Below are 23,601 nucleotides of genomic sequence, written 5' to 3'. Positions count from 1 at the left end.
AGCACAGATCCTGCCATCCACTGCTGGGGGCCCCGCTGTGCGTCTCCTTCCTCTGGTCAGGGGCCGCGCCCTTGAGCTGGGCAACTCCGGGTCCTCACACTCAGGGGCTCGGGGCGGGTCCTGGATGCAGAGAGAAGGAGAAGGGCGGCGTTTTGAGCCCAACTGTGTTGGCTTCATTTTCTGCCTCTTGTCCCTAAATGCATTTGCAAAGTTTTCCAGATGAAAACTCAGACGGGATTTTTAATGACTGGAATCTGTGAATTCCATGGAAGCCAAGTCTGTCCACCTCTTTCACCCACCTCACTTCTCCCCATTGGGGCTGATTTTGGCAGTGTTCATAGGGGCAGGGACGTAAGGGGTGGTGGCCAGCCCTCAGCCCTGCGTCCCTCCCCTCCTCCCCTCAGCGCCACAGCATTTCAGTGTCATCCTCTTCCCTGCACGCGTCCTCGTGAAAACCAAGTGCGGCTGGAGGGAGATGCCTGTGCCCGCTCCCGTGACCTTCCCGGCCAGCCCGGCTACAGTGGCCCCTCAGCAAGCATCTGCCTGGTGCTGCCTCCGTGCCCCTCCCATCACCTGACGCTCCTGCTCCCGAATCTTTACGCGTGTGCTCCGTGCAGCCACCTCACGGGCTCCCCAGGAACGGAGACAGTGTCTTACGCGGGTCAGAATGCTCTTCTCTGTCCACTGAATAGTCCAACACAGAAGCATTCCTCTGTGGTTATTTATGCTTTGTCATGTAGAACTGGAATAAAGAAAAAGTGAATTTAGACATTACAGCCATCAGGTTGAAGCTAGGTAATTGCATTAGGGAATTAAATGAAAGCATTTGAGCTTCTCGAGTTCTAATTCCACATCTTGGTATCTCCATCACCCCATAGCCAGTGTCTAACACAGCTCTTGGTCTAGGAGTTTCTTGATAAATGCTTATTGAATTGAACGGGACTGAGCTTAACATTCCCACCCAGAGTTAGAAGCCAGTCCCTGAGCAAATTGCATTTCGAACGTGAATTCGATGTTACTGTGGTAAGGGGTGTCCTACACGTCATAATTCCTAGTCAATATCGGGTATTTAGTCAAATAGACTCAAGTATAGAGAGGCATGGCCCATCTGGTGAAAGGGCAAGGCACAGTGCTGTAGGTCCAAGTCCCCAATATCAACTATGAAAATAAAACATTGTCACCTCCAATTACAGCCCTGTCCTCTGCTGGTCCCTGTTTACGCTACCAATTATAAACAGCTTGAACTTGCTGTCCTGAGACGCAACACACCCTCCATTCTCTCTGCAGTGCGACTGCCTTGGTGGATGGAACAAGCCCCTCCTTCCTCCCTCCCCCGTCCTCTTTCCCTCCCTCCCCCCTCCTCTCTTCCTCCCTCCCCCCTCCTTCTTCCTGTCTTCTCTCACCTTTCTCCCCCAACCTTCTCTCCTGGGCGAGGGGCAGAAGAGAAGAGACCTCCGGAATCTTCTGCTTCATCCAAGCAGCTTGGGGGCAGCATCAAATGCTACAATTTGCCTGCCCCAGCAGGTGCCTCAGGGCAGCCTTTCTAATGGGAATCCTGGAATCATGTCTTTCCTTAATGTGTCCTAAAGGCTGGAGGACATGAAGTGAAACAATGCTCCATGCTCAGTGCTGCGATTTTGTGTATTTATTGGACTTACTTTGAAATTAAACTAAATGATACCCAAGGTAGAGCATTAAAAAAAAAAAGGAAAAAACAGGCTATGGTGTTTGAAAAACAAACAAAGCCATTTGGTTTGTTAGTTTGTTCTTAGACCTTCACAGGCTCCTAGGTCACACGTTTCAGTTTCTCAGCGAGTGACATTCTCTGCAGAAGCCGTGTCAGTCTCTTGTTTGATGATGTCAGCCACAGCAGAAAGAAGCACTCCGTAGGCCTCGTGCTCAGCACCTTGGCGTGAGCTCCTGCCGTCTTCTGTTCATGCCCATCACAGCTCTGTGCAGTGGGCGTCCTCCTGATCCATGTGGGAGGGTAGAGGATGGAAGTGGAAGGGTGAGTGACGGCAGGATCACATGAGGGGTCTCTCCCGAGGTAGAGAGGGGAACCGGCCCAGGACCTCAGTGCCCATCGCGTCCTTCCTCCTCCTCCTATGCTTCTCTGTGACTGTTTGACTCAGGCTGCAGGGACAGACGTGAGTATGTGCAGAGTGTGTGTGCACTCCTGGGGTGTGTGCTCATATTGGCTGGGAGGGATGTGAGCGTGTACAGAGCATGTGTGCACAGCTTGGGGGTATGTGCTGGCGTTGGCAGGGACAGATGTGAGCATGTACAGAATGTGTGTGCACACCTTGGGGATGTGTGCTGGCGTTGGCAGGGACAGATGTGTACAGAGCGTGTGTGCACACCTCGGGGGTGTGTTCAGTCGTTGGCATGGACAGACTTGAGCATGTACACAATGTGTGTGCACACCTTGGGGATATGTGGTGGCATTGGCAGGGACAGATGTGTACAGAGCATGTGTGCACATCTCGGGGTTGTGTGTTGGTGTTGGCACGGACAGACGTGAGCGTGTACAGAGAATGTGTGCACACCTGGGAGTGTTTGCTGGTGCTGGCACGGACAGACGTGAGCGTGTACAGAGCGTGTGTGCACACCTGGGGGTGTGTACTTATGTTGTTTTGTAAGCGGCAAATACGTGGCCCGTTGCCTAGGGCGGCCCTGCGACCGTGCTGAGTCCAACAGTGGCCCTCGGGTTGGGACCTCCATCTCCCCAGACAGCACTCGAGTGTCTTGAGGTTTCAGATTCTTCCTCTCCGGGTACTTGGGCCTCCTCAGGACCAAGCATCAGAACCAGCCAACTGCAAACTACAAGAACGTTCAAATGCATCTTCAGTAGGAAAAACAAAAGCAATTGGAATAATTTTCCAATACGACCCCAAGGTTAAGCCGTTAGATGCTCCAGCCAACAGATTGAGTCACTTTAAAATTCACACCAATTAAAATGGTTGTGAGAGTTGCAGAGCTTTACCGCTAAACCTTGAAATAATTGAAGTGTTCTGCTCCGCTTGCTTACAAACTAGGGTTGAAGATAACTTTCCGTTCAAAGTAGCAACCTTCTAAATCCAGCTTAGATGCGAGGCTCCCACTGACACAGAAGAGACGGTGGCCCTTGTTTATTCTCCTGTGTTCAGATACTTTGTCATTTTTTCTTTGTATCCTGATCATCACTTCTGCTTTTCCAATTCAAACTAAAGGGAGTTTAGTTCTGTTTTAGAGAAGCTGTGGTTAGTGGTCTCTTTTCATGGTTTGCTTAATCTCTTCAGTTTGGTGCTTACATTTACCCAAATGGACTTTTCTTTAGTAAGACGGTGCCGTAGCCCAGGGCTTCTCCTTCCATATCTGCTCCCCAGGAGGCCCCCCAGGAATGGGAGCTGGAGATCCAGCCCCTCTCCGTGTGCCGTTTTCTTTGAGTCCAATGGAGGTTTGGCTCAGAGAAGAAAACAGGCCTCCGGGTTGGGTGCCTCTGACTGCTTGCTTGTGAAATGTGTAATGATAAGGCGCCTTCCAAACTAATTTTACACATTGATAGTTGTAGCTTGAAGTATCGCTGCAGTCATAAGAATAAGAAACACTCCCATAAAGTAGATAAACAGAAAAAAGCCATAAAAGTTTAATAAAGGGCAAATAAAATGGTGTTGTAAGAAGGTACGGTGGGAAATGCTCTCAGTCCACCCAGATCGGCTGTGGCGTCCTCCTGTACGTGTGGCCCTGATCACAATCACTACTGTGAATCGTGATCCAGAATGTTCTTGGGGGCGGATGCCTGGACTGTGCCAGCAGCTGAGTCTGATTGGGCGTCACGGCGGTGATGTGCTTAGCGCGGCCAGCTGGGCTGAGGGGTGGCCACCCGTGCACTCGCCACGTGCAGCCACTATTCTGGTGATGGAGTTGCACGCTTCACGGCTTGTCCAACTGGGCTCCTTAAAGTACCGGGAACCCAACCGCAGGTGGGTGCCTCCCGACATGGGAGCTTTCTTTTTTATCCAGGGCCCTCTGGCGCTGCAGACCCCAGCCACCGGTCCCTGAGCCCACGGGGAGGCACCACAGGACTCCGCTGGGCCATGGAGGTCCCCGAGCAGGTGGTCACTCGTTGCTTATGAAGTGGTCCATGGCCTGTGAGTTTATTCCCGGGGTCTGTGTGGGCGAGGGTAACCAGTTCACAGCTGAGCACTTACCCCTTACACAGGTGACACTAGTTGAAGTGGAATCTATATTAGCTCATACAGGAGTACGTGAGGAGCTAGGAGGGTGGGGAGGCATGGTCCTAGCGTTAGAGTCTGGGTTCCTGACGTTCTGTGTCTTTCTGTTGAGAGGCCGTCAGGGCCGCTGTGGGTCCTGAAGACAGTGGGTGCCATATGGACCAGGGGGTGCGGAAGCTTTTAGAGGTTGCGGGAGGCAAGGAGACGGTCGCTTTCCCAGAGCCAGCCCTGCCGACACCTCGATGTTAGGTGGTGGGACCTGTTTTGGACTCCAGCTTCCAGAAATGTGAGAAAATAAGTCAGTGTTTAGGGCGCTAAATTTGGGGTGATTTAGTGGAGAAATAGAAAACTAGTCCACGAAGGTGCACGCATTGAAATGTGCTCTGTCCAGGTGTTCACAGTGGCGTGAGGGGGATGGCATCAGGGTTCTGGGAACCGTGCAGTTTTACTGAAGGAGGGGAGCTCGCCACGCCTTTCCTCATGTAACTGAAGGTATGTATGCCTGCCACACCGCCCAGGAGACAGGGACTAGAATTCTGACTTTATTTCTTATGGGAACCAAGCCACAGTCAGAACACGGTGAGGGCTGAAATGAGCTTCCTACAGCTTAAACTGGGAAGAGGAGTGGCAAGTAGTTTGTGTTTTTCTACACAGACCTGTCCTTTCAGGTTTTAAGTTCTGGAAAAAGGGAGAAGCCAGACACACCTCGGCGAGGGACAGTGTTTCTGGAGGTGGTGTGGCTTCAGCCTGAACGAGGCCATGTGGCTGGGAGGCTCAGAAACTGCCCTCCAAGGGCACTCATCTGTTCCTTATTGCACTAATACCTCATTTATAGAAATCCACAGAAATTCCAGAGCAGTGCGGGAGGCCTCTGGTCTGGATGGGTTTGTGTGGACCGAGGGCACGGGGTGTTGTCCCAAGTGCTTATCCTGATCTGGCAGAGGCTCTTTTCCCAAATAATTATTCCACAGTTTCAGAGCCTATATGTGAGGGATAGTCTTTTAACTTTGTTGCATATAAAGGAAACGTATGTCTTGAGGGTCCAAAAATCCATTTAGTAGTCATGGCTGTAAACTCACTCATGGGGCTTTGGGATGGAGTGAAAAGCACCGTCACCTGGCGTGGACGCTGCGTGGTATTTTTAGTGTGGTGGCTTGCTCGTGCCTTGAGCGCCATCTGCGGTGTGAGCAACAGCTGTGCTGTTGAGAGATGTGGGCAGGTCCGCTTCCTCCTCCAGGTGCGTGCAGGCATCCGGGTGAGGGGCCTGCGATGAGGCCACGTCAGTGGCAAGGAGCTTGGTTGTGTCAGCAGATATGTCTGCCTCTACGGTCCCGCAAGCCAGCCAGAACCCAGTTTTCCTTTGGTCATCTAATGCCAGAAAAAAAACTGTTTCGTAGAGATTCTCATAATTTATATTAATGAACCATTTGACCATACATAAAATGTTATAAATGCATGAGGCTTTACAACTTGGCAGATATGTAACTCACATGTTATGATTGAATCAAACTGTTGAAGATACTTGTTTCACCTGAAGGTTTTTAGCATTTTATGCACAAACCAAATGCCAATAGCATTTTGAAAGAGTGTTTTGGAATTTTAAACAGAGTGAGACAGTACTGGGTCTCTGGGATGCTGGTGAGGTGGACGTGACCTCAAGCTCTTTGAGCTTGCAAGCAAGCAGGATTCCTAAATTGTCACACCTGCAGTGCTGGAAGTCAAAGTGGATTTCTGTAAACGAGGTATTAGTGCAATAAGGAACAGATGAGTGCCCTTGGAGGGCAGTTTCTGAGCCTCCCAGACACCCCAGGGGGAAGTAGGGGAGGGGTGCAGTTACCCACCAGAACCTGGACGGTGGAGCCGGGTTTGCAGGTGGCCCTACGTGGCAGGTCATTACGTGCAATAAGGAACAAGTGAGCGCCCTTGAGGGCGGTTTCTCAGCCCTCTTCGGAACCGCAAGTGGAAGAAGACCCAAGGTGGGGGGGTCAGTTATTCCCTGGAGCCTGGATTGTGGCGCCAGGTTTGCTGGTGGTCCTGCGTGGCAGGTCATTACGTGCAATAAGGAACAGGTGAGTGCCCTTGAAGGCAGTTTCTCGGACTGCTTCAGAACTGCAAGTGGAAGACGCCCCAAAGTGGGGGGGGGGATGGTCAGTTATCCAGTGGGACCGCGTTTGCTGGTGGCCGCTGCATGGCAGGTCACTGTGTGGAGCCATGGGAGGTGAGTGGAGTGGGAATGGAGGACGCACCCTCCACAGCTACTTCTGGGAGTTGACTCTGGTAGCAAAGGGGGCATAGAGGGATTCCCATCAGGGGCAACACGGCTGGTGTCCCACGTGTACTGGACGCCGAGGTGTGGCTATATGTGATCTCATTCTCCACAGTCACCCTGGGACGTGGGTTCAGTTACCTTTGCATTTCTCATTTGAGAAATCTCAGGCTCACATCACAGCTGGGTGGGTTAGAACTCATGTCTCAGGCAGGACGTTGGTCCCAGAGCCCAGCTCTTACCCCACCTGCTCTTTTCAGTCCACCAGTCTTGAGAGGGGTGTGTGGTGGTGGTGATGGGCGGCTGAGAAACCAAAACAGTAGAAGGGGGGGCAGGAAATAAACCAGGCAAGAGACACAGGCAGTGCTTGGGAGGTCTGCGTGGGGTCTGGGTGTGGGGGGGCACCTCTGGGCCTGTGAACCCCATTCTGTGCTCCTGGCTTGCCCAACCTTGGCCCTCAGCCACATGCTGTGCACTTTAGGTGAAATCTCAGTCCCTCGCGTGGTGTGGGCATCTTTTCTCCCTGGCTTTGCCTCTCCTTAAGTCACAGTCTCAGTGGGGGTGGCAGGGTGGTTGGTGGTCCCTGTAATTTGCCTTCCACCTCCCCATCCTTGTCCTATCTGGCCTTTTACCAGAATCTGTCTCTTCAGAGCCTGCAAATGAGTGGAGGCCACGGCAGCCTCTCACTGACCGGCCTCTCAAACTTGTTTATTCATCAGAGTTGTGTTAAATGCTGATTCCTAGGCACCCCATTAGACACTCTACGCCTGCCTGGCATGGGTACTTTGAGGAAAGTACAGAGGGTTGTTGGGCTGTTGCAGGAGGGAATTTGCATTTGCAGAATGTCCACTGTGGTCCTTCCAGCACTCTCCACACACACGTGGCATTAAGCCTGGAAGATCTCTGGGTGCTGTGCTGGTGAGGAAGCCTCAGTTGAACGAGGGGCTGCTGGGGCTGGGACTTGATTCGTGGACTGGGGGCTGCGGGCTTGTTCTCTTCAGTGGGCCTGCTGATGGGATGCCCTGGGAAGTCCTGCTGTGCACTCGGGGGAAGGTGCAGAGACAGGCTCAGGGAATACAGACCATGGATTTAAAAATTCCTACTGGAAAATCTTTTATGAGCAAATTTGCATCTGACTGAAGACAATCATTGCTTGAATAGTTGGTTTGTTTACAAAATTGGTCCTATGAACAAACAGATTAAAGTTATCATTCATGCCTTGTCTATAATGTAAATAGGAGCTATTACCACAACCTAAATTAGCTTTACATTTTGTATCAGATTGCAGTCCAGATTACAAACGGCTGCTTGATAATCTAATTGAGAAAATGGAGGAATTTAGTACTTGGAACCCAGAGTGAAGAGAACAGAATTGCTTTGATTTCTCAAAAGTGTGTGACTGGGGGTGACCTGGGGTGAAGAGAAGTGGGGAGTCATTACCCTGGAGGAGATGATCTGCCCCAGCCTTTCTCAGCTGTCTTCTCGATAAAACAAAGGGGCGATAAATGGAAAAATTCAGCACTGAGTTCGTCTATGCCCTGAGCTTCTCATACGGTCATTAATGTGACCGGGCTATATCTGTGAAGCCTCCATAGAGGCACAAAGGAATTAGGCTAGAGTAAGGCAGCCAGCGGCCTCTGGCGTTTGGACCGCGTGTCATTTCCTAAAGCCCTTTTGGGTGGAATGACAGTCGCAATGTCTGTTCGAAGGAGTGTAATCTCACATATGAGATGCAGAATTTAAACACCAAAGCCAGGAAGCTTGGTGGGAGTGGCTGTCTTCCAAGTGCTTTTCTGTGCTGCCGTGGACGAGGCCTGGATGTGTCATCTGTTGGTGAGATCCACTGGTGAAGGGGCTAAGCAAACCCTGGGGGGTGGGGGGGTGGTGTGTGAAGTTACATCTTTTCTGGCATCCCAAGTAAATACATTTTGTAAAACTTGTGAATTTGACCCTGACCCTAACCCTGAGTGTTGAAGTCTGGTGCAGTGTCTTGAGCCCTCTTCTGCATTGAGGGTGACTGTAAATGACCGATTCCTCAGTGGTGAAGGTTCAAATTTAGCTTCCCTGAGGAAGCCAGACCTCAGTCACACGTATCTCCATTGTAAACACTGCGGCCCCTAGGCAGGTGGCTGCAAGTTTCCAGGCCCCCCTCGGAGAAGCAGCCATGCGGTGCTTGGTGATTTGACAACATCAGCTACCTTCTGTCTTCTGTCTAATCACGGTACTAAATGATTCTCCTACAAGGAAATGGATCTGATTTCTTCCCAATCGTTGGAAGAAGCAGCCTGCCTAGGGACTGCACCGTCCTCTGCACTTTCACAGCGAAGCTTGTGTCTGTCTCTGAGGAGTGTCACGTGTGTCGTGGGAATCGCGGGAATTGCCTCAATTCTTGCTTTTGAGGGCTCGGACGGCTCTGCCTGTTTCACCTGGGATGAGCAGCGGGTGGTCTCTAGCTGCTGTGGGACTAGGGCTTGGGGTGCCTCATCACATCCGGTGGCCTATCCAGGTGGGCATCATTGTCTTTTGCCTGTTGGCTGAGGCAGCTGTGATGCCATGGGAGTCATGCTTGTGTCAGGGCCAACCCAGTTCTTCTCATGCACACCTCTCCTGCTGGAGTGCCTGTCCTTATGATGACGTGTTGAATTAGCGTGGAGAATGGAGAGAGGCTCTGGGCCTCTCCTTCCCATTCTTACTCCCTGGAGCTGTGATGCCCGACAAGGGAGCCCATAGCCTGAGATTCCTTTAATTAGAATAAAGATTTGATTACATAGCTAATCACACTGGAAAAGAACTTCACAGGTTAAATTCCAGATTCAGCCCTTTGGGTCTAGTGGCCACGTTTCAGGGCTCAGCAGCTGTAGGTGGCTGTTGCTTTCGAGTTGGCTGAGCAGATTGGGACGTTTCCAGTTCAGCCGGCAGTTCTCTTGCATGGCTCTGCCTGTGGTGAGGGCACCTCAGCTGGAGACCCTTGTGGGGATCCCTTAGGCATCTGGCTGCAGCCAGGCTGCACGGTTCCTGTGCCCCGGGTCCTCTGCAGGCCCAGATGGATCCCACCACAGAGCCAGCACTGCTAGACTTGTGGTACTGTGTGCAGACACCAGAGGGGCAGGTCCAGGCCTTGCAGGGGCTGGGGTGACTGGCCTCTTTAGCCAGGCTCCTGTCTCCGAGTCTTCATGGGAAATGCATCCACCATCCACACCGTGCACCAGAGGAAAACTGCAGGCTTCTCTGTGGATGGTGAAGTGAGATCATGCAGAGTGACTAGGCTTGGGCTCCTGACCAGTGTGGAACCTGATGATACCTTTAGGTGGAACCTGACATGCCTCCGTGTGTACATGGCAAAGAGAATGCAGCGTTGTCAGCTTGAATCCAGATATGCTCCCGTTTTGAGGTGGAAGGTTCTAGGAGTATTGACCGTTGGTGATTGTCCTCCGTGGAGGACTTTGAATGCTGGCACTGGTTTAGGATAACCCTGGTTTCCTGGTCCTGTATGTGGGCATCCCTGAATATCCCGGGCTGGAGGAAGGCAGGGCAGATGGGAGGGTGATAAGCGGTGAGGTGTTTCCAGCTGTGGGGAGTGATGCCATCAGATGGCCGAGATCAGGAGGGTGGTGGCCGGGGGACCAAAGCAGGGGTGCGTGGAAATGCCATGTTTCCTGGGGCGTGGGGAGGACCTGTTGAACTCTATTCCTGGGCAACAGTTCTTCCATTCTCAGGAATCGGTGCCATTGTAAATGAGTAGCAAATTCTGTAATTGCTCTAACTACTTACTGTTAAGTCCCCATCCCAATTACCGTGAATTAGCAACAGTGATAACAGCTTGCCTGGTCAAGCCTTGCCAAGAAAAACAGTGGAACTGGTTTTAGTTGCCTTGAGTTCCCTCCAAATCAGATTCCTTAGCGGCTTGTGTCCCCACAGCTGCTGCAGTTCCTCCTGGGCGTGGCAGGCACATTCCAGACATTCACATCTCAGCTCAGATGCAGGCGTGCACGTTATTTATAGAAAATCGCACTGTGCTGTGATTGGCTTGAGCTGATGTTTTCTAGGTGGGAGGTGGAGGCCAAGGACCTGTGAGGGACTGTCCTCGTGTCCGAGTGTCCTCTCATTGGAGCAGGTGCACATCTGTTATTCAGTTCTAATGGGATGAAATTAGAAATATGAATTTTTAAAATTCACGTGTTATGAACTCTCTTCAGTGATTTCCTCTGAAATGAGAGACTATTTGTGGACAAGGCACTTAGCCTGCAGCTCTCCTGAGAACTGTCCTAGACCTCGATGCTGTCCTATGGCCTCTTCCTGGGTGTGGGGTGCTCTGCTTGAAGCAAAACCAAAGGAAAGAACATGGTCAGTGTGCATCACTACTGCAGCCAGCTCAATGCACACCCACTGGGAGGGGGGCCTGATCACTTAACATTTTAAATGCATTTAACATTAAACCAGCAAGTCAGCCAGTGCTTTCTGTAACCAAGCTGCCTGGCTCATGGGAACCTGACACTTTTTGGAAGAGAATACTTGTGTCTGTGGAGTGTCTATTTGTCTCATTTCTTGAGACTTTGTTCGAAGTGATGAACGTGTGTAAATTAGGACATTTTTGTGTAAATTGGGCCACAGAGCTCTCTAGGCACAGTCAGGGGAGTAAACGGCTGTGAAAGATGCCGCCTGATGTGAACCATGGCCAGGCACTTTGGAACCTGGGATCCCATCTCCAGCCTTTCAAAGGACGTAGAGGAATATAAAATGCAGATGGGAGAGTTCATATTTTGGGCATCTCTGTTCTTTTGAAATTAAAGTGCAAAGAAAAAGTTTGCCTTGAGTTCTTGTCCCATACTTGTTTTTCTCCTGAGGTTTTAAAATTTTCTTAACTGTGCTTTTTTCTCCCCCGATCCTTGGGGAACTTCTATCTTCATATCTTCTTAAAAGATATGGTTAAATTCAACACTGAAATTTAAAAACATGGTTTCATACTATTTTTCTTTTAACCGATGTATCTGACATTGGTGAAGATGTGAAGACATAAGTGGATGTGTTGGTTTATTTTTACTTTTTTGTGAGAGTCTTGCTGTGGTGCCCAGGCTGGAATGCAGTGGTGTGATCTTGGCTCACTGCAGCCTCACCTCCTGGTTCACGCCATTTTCGTGCCTCAGCCTCCTGAGTAGCTGGGATTGTAAGTGCCTGCCACCATGGCTGGTTCATTTTTGTATTAGTAAAGATGGGGTTTCAACATGTTGGTCAGGCTGGTCTTGAACTCCTGACCTCAGGTGATTCGCTCACCTTGGCCTCCCAAAGTGCTGGGATTACAGGCAAGAGCCACCACACTCGGCCTGGGATATTCTTAATTGTAACTGTAACAGATCCCTTTAATAAAAACAAAACAGAACAACAACAACAACAAAAAACCAGCTGTCTGAAAAGTCCCAAAATTAAAGAGCTCACTTGGACACGGATTTGGACACCAGTGGAGTGGCCCAAAACAAACCACAGTTACATGGGCCATTCGGCCTGTTAGATCCTTAGGGTATTTGAGGTCGTGGGGATATTTGCATTTCTGCCTCTGGATATCGTGCTAGTATGAATTCGACTAGTGTTTGAGGGCCAGGCTCAGATCTGGGAAAACAAGAGCCCCTGTCCTCATGGTTCTTCTCTTCTGTGTGTGTGTGTCTTAGGAAAATAGAAAGCATAAGAGATTTTTTTCAATGAACTGGGAAGATGGAAAAACAAGCTTAAGATGTTTACTTATTTAGAAGAAGGGAAGTGCAAGGAATACTCAGATTTGCTGCTACAAAAAGAGGCCCCTGGCGGAGGCTGTTTCAGAGGTGGGATCTCTCTGAGAAAGGTGGTAAGAGGCAAATAGGATGCCCCATCTGGTTTGCCAGAGATGGGAAAAGTTAGTATCCCCAAAACAGCCTCAGCATTCTGGAAAAGGCTTCGGAAAACCAGCTAGGGTGTGGGACCTTGTTGGCCGCTGGGTAGAAGGAAAACATTGCTGGTCCTGAGGACTGTACTGTTCTTCAACTGCTATAAAGAGCTACTTGAGGCTGGGTAATAAGGAAAATAAGGTTTAATCGGCATACAGTTCTGTGGGCTGGACAGGCTTCTACATCTGGGGAAACTGACAATCAGGGTGGAAGGTGAAGGGGAGGCAGGTATGTCTTCACATGGCTGGAAGGGGAGAGAGTGAAGGGGAAGGTGCCATGCACCTCCAAACAACTAGATCTCAGGAGAACTATCATGAGGACAGCACGTGGAGGATTGTGCTAAACCAGTAGAAACCACCCCCATGAATCAATCACCTCCCATCAGGGCCCACTTCCAACACAGAGTTACAGTTCAGCATGAGGTTTGGGTGGGGACACACAGCCACACCATGTCAGGCTTCCCATTCTTCTGCATGTGCTTGGCAAATGCTTCTGTCACTTGTTTTGGTTTTTGTTGATACATAATATATGTACATATTTTCAGAGTGCATGTGATATCTTGATTCATCCCTATATTGATCAAATCTGGGTACTTGGGATGTCTTTCACTTGAAATACTTTCTTTTCCTTGTGCTGGTAATGTTCAAGTTATTCTCTCCTAGCTGTTTTTAAATACACAGTAGATGACCCACTGCCATCCCCCTGCTGATTTATCAATAGTAGGTCTTGTGCTCCCGTTAGGCTGTGTGTTTGTGCCTGTTACCAGCCTCTGCCCATCCTGCTTATGATTGGGCTCTGCTGGGCCCTGTTGGCCACCTACTCTTGGCCTCCATGAGATCTGCTCTCAGCTCCTGCTTATGAGTGAGAACATGCGCCGTTTCTTTGCCTGGCTCATTTGCTTAACGTCATGTCCTCCAGCTCCATCCATGCTGTCGCGGATGACAGGGCTCTCCGCTGTGTGGTGGAATATTGCTCCTGTGTATGTTCAGGCCACATTCCCTTCATCCCCTGTTGATGGGCACTCAGGTGATTTCGGACCTTGGCTGCTGTGGATGGTGCTGCATTGAAGCCGGGAGCAGTCACTGGCTTTATACTCAGGGGACGTGAGCCACTTTGATGTTCTCAAGCAGCCTATCCCCAAAATCCTCCGTGGAATGCCGCATTCCTTTGTGCCCATGGCTTCCACTAGGATGAACCGCTGGGAAGGGGCTTTGAGTGAATGCTTGGGTTTCTGTCTTTAACTGGTACCTGACTGCACTGACCAAGCAGGGGTCCCAGTGACCCTGGACACTGCCTCACATAAGGTCCAAAGATGCAGTTAGGTTCTTTTTTTAACTTTAAAAAAAAAAAAAAGCTTTTGACCTGGTTAAGCTATAGCATTATCAGTGTTTTTCATATTGGAAAGATGTATATTTGATTTTCTAAGAAGGAAAAAAATCCTGTTAAAGACTCTAACCACAGATTAAATCATGTCAAGGAAAGAGGTACTATTTTGGGGGAAAATCACCCCTTCATGTCAAAGATGAAGGAGATTACTTACATAGTTTGAGTTAATTATGAAATCTTAAGTGGTTTTGAGAAGACAAACTGTGGATGCTGCAAGACATGAGACTGAGGCTGATTTAATGTTAGTCAGCCCTGATAGAATGTGGCTATTATTGAAAGCTTGCTCCAGTATTGCTTGATAGATTGTAAGTTAATGTAAAGATCTGTTTGATGCTTTTATTTTACAAAATATTGAGAAAAAGTTTGACAGCCAAGGAACAGCCTTCAACCAATTTCTATCACCAGAAAAATTTGTCCTGTTAATTCCAGAATTTACTTTTGGAAAGTTCCTCTCGGCAGAGCAGAGGTATTGGTGGTTGAATGGTGACTTGAATTTAGGTGAAGACCGTTAAATATTTCATAGTCATGTTTGTCTTGGTGGTTTTAGCAATTTTATATTATATTTAGAACTGCGAGTCAAACCAAATGTGTTCTTTTGCTTTTGTGATACTCCTTTGTTTGTATGACTATATGGTAAAGAATGATAAAATGTGTATAGGTTATTTTTTCTTTGTAGATATTAGGATTTTTAGGGGAACAAATTAATCATTCTAATAGACATTGCGCTGTATGTTGGGTCCTTTGTATATTGAATCAGTATAATGAGGACCACTTGAAAGTATGTTTCTATACAAGATCTTTTATATATTGACTTGTGTTATACAAAATCCTTCATCCTCTGAGACTAAGCAATGGGTTGGAGGAGAGGTTTAATCCCCCATTAGGTCTATTCCAAATGCCCAGAATTGAATGCAAGTAACAATTATGCTTTTGAAGTGGGGTGTGTGTGGGGGGGGGGTGGACTCCTTTTTAGGTCATGGGACAGAGGTAAACCAAAGATCAGATTTGCTGATGAACATTTGTGCATATTCAAGTGGAGAAGTCATATGACTTGACTGCACTTGCGTACTCTGATTTTGGTTTCGTTAGTGTCCATAGCCACAAGCCTCAGCCGCCTCTGGGAACCACACTGAGGGGCTGTGGTGAGGGTTATCACAGAGTCGTGTGTCTTAGTGAATGGCACAAATGGCCTTGTGGGCCTACTTTGGGTTTGCTTGAACCTGTAGATTGTTAAACTAATTGTAGTTTAACATTTTGAGGATTATAAGTTGTGATTCTTGTCTAAGAAGAGGTTTCGATTGTCTCTGAAGACAGGAGCCACAATACAGATGGTCCCTGGCTCACAATGGTTACATTTGTGAGTTGATTTTTTTTTTTTCAACCTTGTGATGGTGTGAACTAGTCACACTCAGTGAATTGTTCGACCCGAGATGGGCTGCCTCTGGATGAACCCGTTGTAAGTTGAAACTATTATGTCAAATGCACTTTCTATTTAGGATATTTTCAGCTTACACTGGGTTTACTGGAACAGTTTCATCCCATGGTAAGTCAGGGAGCATATGTGCTCATAAAAGTAGAGACGATCTCATAGATACCATGAGATATAATGTCTCTGATGTTATCGAGATACGATGAAAACAATCAAGTGGGACTTGGAAGCCTTGGAGGGACTCACATGGGTGGCTCCTGGAATGCAAACGTGGGCGCCACTGGCTTGTGGATGTGAGGTCTGTGCCTTCTGTTTAGTCCAGTGGGTTATCGGCTGCTCTCCAGGGCAGAGAGGTCCGGTGTTCCTGTGTTTAGGTGTTTGAGCTGCCTTAAGAGGCTAGGTCAGTTCTCACTGGTGTCTTCAGGGCTTTAGGCCTTCGGAACAAGCGGGAGGAAGCACGACTTTGGAGAGCTTTGGAAATCTCAACGGACTTCAGGGCCATCCCCTTGGCAGGAGAGAGCCCCACTGGAGGCGAGCAGGGTGCCCTGCAGGCCTGTGCAGGGCCCAGGAATGTACGGACGTTGTGAGGGCCACAGGACACAGATAGGTCTTGGTTCACAACTGGTGTGATGGCCACGCAGCATTTCTGGCAGGTATATGAGTGCGGGCACTTGGGTTTTGGGGTGTGTGTCCTGGTTGCCTAGTTGCTTGGAAGACCCCTATTCAGACCCCAGCCTGAGTCACCGTGACAGGCCTCCCGTTTCACAGGCCACAAGGAAGCCGTGGGGTCAATCACTGGACGCCCACCAGATGTCAGATGTGCGTGTGTATCTTCCCTGGTCTCGGGATGGGTCTTGTTTTGAGGTTATAGTAAACGTTCTTTAAGAGCAGTTTTTGGATTTTTTATGTTTGCGAGGAGGCAGCAGGGAGAGCTTGAGCAGTGAGATCCCCTTCCCAACCAATGCGATTTCAGATCACAGTAGGTAATTACGGCAGTGGAGCTGCAAGATCACCTTCCCAACCAATGAGAATTCAGATCACAGCAGGTAATTAGGGCAGTGGGGCGGGTGGCAGAACCCTGAACTGTGGCTGTTTCTGGTGTCTTGCCCCCGCGGACAGAGCGTGCTGGGGCCTCCGTGGTCCTCTGTGGGGTGGGTGGAGCGCATGAGCTGGGTGCTGCTGGGCCGTGGCTGGCTCCCCAGCCCGGGGTTTGTGCAGGACTCCTCCTGAAGACAATTTGGAACCCAGAAAGCAGCACTGAGGAGAACGGGTTTGTGCGTTTCTGGATCCTTGGTGCTTCCCAGTCTCAGACGCTGCGCAGACTCTGAGGGGTCTCACCAGGGAGACTTGCACAGTCGGCCCCGGGGTGGAGTGGGGCTGCAGCGGGTCTTGCAGGAGCTGGAAGGTGGGGGTGAGTGTCTCTCACAGGACCTTTCAAATGGGCCCAGCAGAATGCATCTGTGGAAATGGTGCCACCTAATGCTGGGCTGTGGCCAGCAGGACCTGAAAGGCTACAGCGGGCTGTGTTTCTGCTCTCTTGAGAGTCTCTGCACAGTTTTCCTTGGTTTTTGTCTGTTTGGAGGACGCTTCCCCTTTTCTTGGGCTTACCTAGCCTTCTGAGCGTTCTTGTTAAGTATGACAAAACCATGAGAAGGCATTTTTATGGCATAATTATGTTATCCTGGTGGCTGGGTAAATGACCTGCAAATGCGGGTGACTCAGTAGCTCTGAGGGTGTTCAATATCCAAGACAGAGGTGGGAAGGAAATGTTCAGGCAGGCGTCAGAGGTTCTGTTCTCTGCTTTACACTGGGGCCCTGGTTCCCTGACAGTCTTCACACTCCATCCAAAATGGGGATAATGAAGTCTCACGGATTTGGCGTCAGCTGAGAGCTGCCTCCAGCACAGTCTTGTGTGAGTAACAGTTTATATGTTTGGTGCGAAGGGCGGACGTCATTTGATCTTATTTGTGGTGGTGCTTATTGGTGGCTTTTTCCTAAGGAATTTAGACTTTATTAGCTTTGGCAAGGGAATCCTGAGTGATAAATTGGAAGAATGTTTCAGGAAATTCTGGAACCTGCAGTGAATCTGGATGAAATTGAGATTTGGATTCTCATGATTTCCTAATGCTACCCTGAAACCCAGTAGTTGAGACAGTCGTAGAGCTTCAATTGTGCTGCCCCAGTTCCCCATTTTAAAAGGAACACGTTGCTTTCATCTAGAATGTTCTGAGCTCTGAGTGCTGCTGGCGGAGTGACCAGCTCTCTGCATCAGAGGGGAAGCCAGGGCTGCGCTCACGACGTCGCAGCAGCTGGGAGCTGACCCTGGACCTCAGGCATGTGTGCTGCTGACCATTTTCTGTAAACTCCAAGGGTGCAGTGGTCTCCTTGGCGCCTTACAGTCTTCTGAAGCTTTTGATGTGTCTGCACCTTACAGATTTTTCCGAAGTAGACGGCCTTTTCCCACACCCTTGGGCTGAGTTTTGTCAGAGGCTGGTGTGTGGGAAGCACCACATCCACATTCTGTCAGGGAAGACTCTGGTGCCCAACTGAGGTCAGAGTGGAAATTTGTTTTTCCTTCCCTCCAGTCTGGTCCAGCTGCTCCCTGCTTGGCCAGAAGAAAATCATGCTTATCCAAGTCGTAGGAAAACCCCCTAAGTCAAACATTTGTCTTTTTTCTTTAATATACTCATTTAGTTTATATGTGAATGATAGATAGAGAAATGTCTTTTTAGGGGAAAATTAATTTCTTTAATCACAGAGAACTTTTTGGATTAAAAACTGTAATCAAGAGGCTATTTTGTAATAAGATCTAGTTAAATACTACAGTTGAAAGCTCCTTGTATTAGATCTTAAACTTGGGCCCGGTGTGTGTGTCAGCACGCTCGTGCTCATGAGGCCAGGCTCAGCTATGAACTACAGGCACGGTACATACTTTCTGGTTGCTTTTTTGAAAGTCTTACTGCTTGGCCTCTCTGACTCAAATGTTGAGTTACATTGATTCTGTTCAGAATGATCATCCTTCTATCTAGGGTCCAGTCATCTTCCTCTTCTTTGTCTCCTACAGTACTGTGTATTTAATAGTCAAATATTTTATAGGTTATATGGGTGACTGATCTGTTCATTAGGAAAACAATGCCAATTTTTACATCATAATGGACTTGTTAAATGATTATGTTAGTATAATGAAGTTTACATGGCAAAAGAGGCTTTGCAGATGTGACTGTAACGGACAGTGAGATGGGGGAGGACCCTGGGTTGTCCAGGAGTGGTCCAGTGTCCTCACATGTGCCTTGATGAGAGGGAGTATGAGAGTCTGCCTCAGGAGGAGACCTGAGGATGAGATAGGGGCCAGAGGGCTGTGGGGCTGAGGGCAGGGGTGGGGCAGGGGCCAGAGGGGCATGGGGACAAGGGTGGGGCAGAGGCCGGACGGGGGTGCAGGGCTGAGGCCGGGGCAGTGGTCGGAGGGGTGTGGGGCTGTGAGCCAAGCTGCATGGTGGCCTCTATGAATTGGGAGACTCCAGGCAGGAACACAACCTACTGACCCCTTGACTTCAGCCCTGGGACTCCTGACTTCCAGGGCTGAGAGGAGGTTTGCATTTGTGGTAATTTGTTGCAGCAGCAATAGGAAGTTAATGCATTGTATCTGTTCTTCACCTCCAAACCTTTGAAAAGTAACCGTGTTGTATCGGCCTTTTGTGTGCCCTAAATTCTAATGAGATGGTTTGTAGAAAGTAATGGACACAAACGATGGCAGAACAGAAAGGTGGACAGAAGCAGTGTCTTCTGTGGTTCTGTAGTTTGGGTCTGTGAAGTTAGATTTCGGTCAGAGTGTGTGGTCTTGTTCAGTGTATACCTGGAATACTTGTTCAGAGCTCCTGGGGGAGTGGTCTTTAACACTGTTAGGATTAAAGCTTCAAGCACATCAGGGACAGAGTTCCTGAGTCAGTGTTAGGTGACCTTCAAGTAAGAATTGGCGTGTAGAATCTGCCCACTTTACTAGTATGAAGCAGCAAAATCTTTCTTTTTTTTTTTTTTGAGCTGGAGTTTCATTCTGTCACCCAGCCTGGAGCACAGTGGCGCGGTCTCGGCTCACTGCAACCTCCGCCGCCTGTGCTCAAGTGATTCTCCTGCCTCAGCCTCCAAATTGCATGATTTATTTTCCTGTTTTATATACTTAGTATATGAAAACTCTGCAAACTTTATTAATACAAATGACATGCCAGAACTTATGAGAATCCAGCATTTTCCCATGCAAATTAGTAGTGATGTGGAATTCCTGGGCTGGTTTGGTTTTATAAGACGTAGCGGTGGATTCTTTGCCTAATTTCTGTGGAGCTAACAATTGTTAATCACCCAGCACTCTTACCTCCCCCAACAGCTCAGGTGAGGGGTGCTACCCCCGCTGTCGTGTTGACAGGTGGGAGACTGAGGCTTAGATGAGCAGGTGACATGTTACTGTCCAAACCCACCCACCCTGTAGTTTCCTGCCATGGCTCAGTTATCTTCCTGCAAGAAAGGATAGATGCCCTGATGCTGGGTAGAATTCTTTGGGAACCCCTTTCCATCCTCCAGGGAGTTCTTGCTTTACGATGGTGGCTCACGGGGAGGCCTCTGGCCCACTGAGAATGTGATTCATGTTGTAACATGACTGTCTCTCTGTCCGGCTGCTGTCGATTGGGTGATTTGTAAAGAGACATTTATTGCTCACAGTTCTGGAGGCTGGGAGGTCCAAGGTCAAGGCACTTGCAGATCTGCTGCCCCAGGACCTGTGGCTCACAGATGGCAGCATCTCGCCGGGTCTCGCGTGGCAGCAGGCGTCTCCTCGGGCCTCATGTGGTGGAGGAGCAGGAGGGCTCCTTCAGGCCTCCCAACAAGGACACCAACCCCAGTTCTGAGAGCGGGGCCTCCCAAAGACCCTCCCCACCTCTTAGTTTCCAATCACTACTGCATCAGAGCCACAGCTTCTCATCTGCATTTGCTGCAGGAGGAAGATGCAGGTGCCTGTGCAAGTTGGGGTTCGGTGCAAGAAGTGGAGACTCTCTGGGAGTTTTAGCAGGAGGAACCTAAGGGCTTTGAGAACTGACACCTTAGGACTGTAGTTTTCTTCAGACTGTTAAAACCTTGGTGTGTGACAATACTGAACATTGCCTGAGCCTTGTGATCCTGTAAAACTGATGGTTAAGACATTCCCCCTCCCCACAACTGCGCCCCCACTTTGTTTACTGCAAGAAGCCCATTCCCATGTGGCTTACGCTGACTTTCAGATGACCATTTACCGAGGACAGGGCGAGACACAGGCCTTCAAATCCCCCTTTTCTGCCTTATAAGTGATTAGCTAAACTGCCTGTTCCCACTGATCAATCAGAACAAAACACTTGTTAGCCCAATCTTGGTTCCTCCTCTTCTCTCCTTACCCGAGCCTGAGGCCCCTCTGAGGAAACCTCTGATCCCCAATCAGCCACCCCTTGGCTTCCCCAATCGCTTCCTCCTGGCCTTGTTTCCCCTTCCCTGTGAAGGAGGGAGCAGTTCTGACTGCTCTGAGATGCCGGCAGACCTGCCGTTGGAGCAGTGGGCACCTCCCACCTTGAAATGGTTCTTCGTGGTGCGGTTGCGCCTAGGGGGGTGGACTTGTCTTTGACTGTTGCCTTCCACAGACGACGGTTAGGGTGGGCAGGAAAGAATTCTCTGCTACAAGTCTGCATTCCAGGCTGTTTCCAGAAGTGGGAATTCTCATGCCCTGCAGTCTGGGAATGGATTTCTAGTGTCCCAGCTTCAGGTGGAGTTGAAATTGAGTGAGGCAGCCCAGCACACATCTGGAACCAGGAACTAGAGCCGTTTTTAAAGTGGCAGTTTCTCCGTAAGATTACCAAAAAAATGCACTCGGCACGTTTCTTTCTTTCTCCTATGCATTTGGCCTTCTAAAATGGGAATGGTGGTTTTTTGAAGCATGGATAGAGTTTTAAATTTTGGGTATTGTAAACCTTAATGTAGCTTCTTAAAATGTTGGCCTGATTATCTGGAGATTTACTAAACCTTTGGAGTGGTAATAAGTTGATCTATATGACTCTGCTTTCTATGATGCAATGAAAGTAGTATAATTAAAACCTCTGCAGTTGGGTGCAGCAGGCGATTGGCCAAAACAAATTCTGCCTTTTGGTTTTCTTGAACCAAACAAGGGAGTAGAGTGTAGGCTGAAGTGGCAAATTCATTTCAGAGCACGCCAGAACCATCAACGATTGAGCAGCCTTCTCAGGTGAACGTGTAACGTGCCGTGAGTCTTGACAAGCCTGCCTACTGATGTGTGCACGTGACACCATGGAGCCACACCTAGGAAGATGTGGTTTCTGTAAGAAGCTTTGGAAATCCAAAGTTCAACTTAATTATCCGACTTTGTTACAGAAAAAGCTTTGACCAAGATGACCAAAGACCTGATTGTCTCATGGTCGAGACGTGGTTGTAAAATTGCCCTTAGTTGGTGCCCATCAGTGTTGGTCCACAGTGATACTCCTCCCACCTCACTGAATAGTTTGGAGACTGAAATGAGACTGTGAACATCTCCTTAAGGTGAAAAGGGCTCTGGGGCATCCGGGAATATCCGCACACCCGTGACCATTCCCCTTTAAGGTGGAAAGGATGGCTGGGTCACGCGGGAGCATCCGCACATCTGTGGCTGTCCTCTTTAAGGTGGAAAGGGCTGCTGGGGTGCCCAGCAATATCTGCACACCCGTGGCCATTGTGGCTGTCCCCCTTTCTGCTCAGTCACCTCTGGGTTCCCGCATTCAGGCTTTGGGACACTCATGAGCAGCTCATCCCCCTGGGCTGGTGAGGATGTAGTGGGAGTTTGTTCTGAGGCTCTGTCACCGTCTGCCCTGTCATGAGCTGGGCAAGGCAGCGGCAGTGACCCCGGAAGGAGTCTGGTCAGTGAGGGCTCTGGCAGGAAGTGCCGAGGCTTGAGGTGGCTCTGCCAGTCGTAACCAAATGTCTTTCCTCTTATTTCCACGATTCCTTCTAGTTCTGCGCCATGCACTGCAGAGTCTCTGTGTGTCTATAAATACACATTAATTACGATACAGGTGTCTCTTTCCCCACTGGGGCTGGGCCTAGGTGTAGTGAAGTGCAAGACCCCCTTACTGCTGGATGCCCATCAGCACGAGGCACTGCCTGCCCTGCTGACGAATGCCTACAGCGAGTCCTGGAAGCTCCCTCCTGAGCACCTGGCCCTGTAGACGGTGTACATGGGAGACAGATGAGCTCCCCTTGCCCCGCCCTGAGCAGAGACTGGGGAGGCGGCGGCAGTACTGTCCCCCATGGTGCATCCTGGGAGCATGGAGGAAAAGTCTGTTCATGCTTAAAACAGCCATCCTCTCAAAAGAAGGGTGACAACCACATTTACATCTGGAATCTTATAAAAGGGCCCGTCTCTTTGAGAGAAGAACTTGGCATGTGTGTGTGTACCTCTTTTTTTTTTTTTTTTAAAGACAGTCTCCCTCTGTCGCCCAGGCTGGAGTGCAGTGGTGTGATCTCAGCTCACTGCAAGCTCCGCCTCCCGGGTTCACACCATTCTCCTGCCTCAGCCTCCCTCCCGGGTAGCTGGGACTACAGGCGCCCGCCACTATGCCTGGCTAATTTTTTGTACTTTTAGTAGAGACGGGATTTCACTGTGTTAGCCAGGATGGTCTCGATCTCCTGACCTCGTGATCCGCCCGCCTCGGCCTCCCAAAGTGCTGGGATTACAGGTGTGAGCCACTGCCCCGGGCCATATGTGTGTACTTCTTTACAAGTCTTGCCCGACCTTTGCATTTAAAAATTATTTAAAAACTTAATGTAACTGACAAGAACTTTATATGTTTCCCCAAGTAAAAATTTGGAAAAGTTAAGTGAACCCATAATGGATTTATTTCTGAGTCCCACACTTGGGTTTTAAAGGTGGGCAAAACATCTCTCAGTTCTTCAGCCTGATTTCGGTGGAATCGTGAAGGAAACGTGCTGAAGTTGCCACGCGGATTTTGTTATGTGGCAGTGACAAGTGGGGCTGGTCATGAAACAACTGGAGCGATCCCTGTCCTTTCTGTGCTCCTGTTGGACACTAGGCACGTGCTTGGGTGTTTTCTGTGTGTATGGACAAGATTAGGATAGAATTTTCGGATGATCCACACGGTGGTATCTTCTCCCTTTTCTGTTATAACGTGTCTTCTGCTGCTTCTACATAGACCAAGTATTTCTCTCTTGCCTGTCTACATAAACGCTGTTTAACAAAAACTGTATTGTAGACATGTGAAGCAGAATTCCACATTATAAAGCAGATAGAGATGACTGAATATACTGTTTTGTGGAAGGAAGGTTTAAAATGATTTTTAGCTTTTCCCTGAAAGAGGGAATAATTTTAAGTTT

The sequence above is a fragment of the Macaca mulatta genome, chromosome 11, assembly GCF_049350105.2.
Source record: "Macaca mulatta isolate MMU2019108-1 chromosome 11, T2T-MMU8v2.0, whole genome shotgun sequence".
Lineage (NCBI taxonomy): Eukaryota > Metazoa > Chordata > Mammalia > Primates > Cercopithecidae > Macaca > Macaca mulatta.
The sequence above is the reverse complement of the archived record's forward strand: the minus strand, read 5'-3'. Positions refer to the sequence as shown.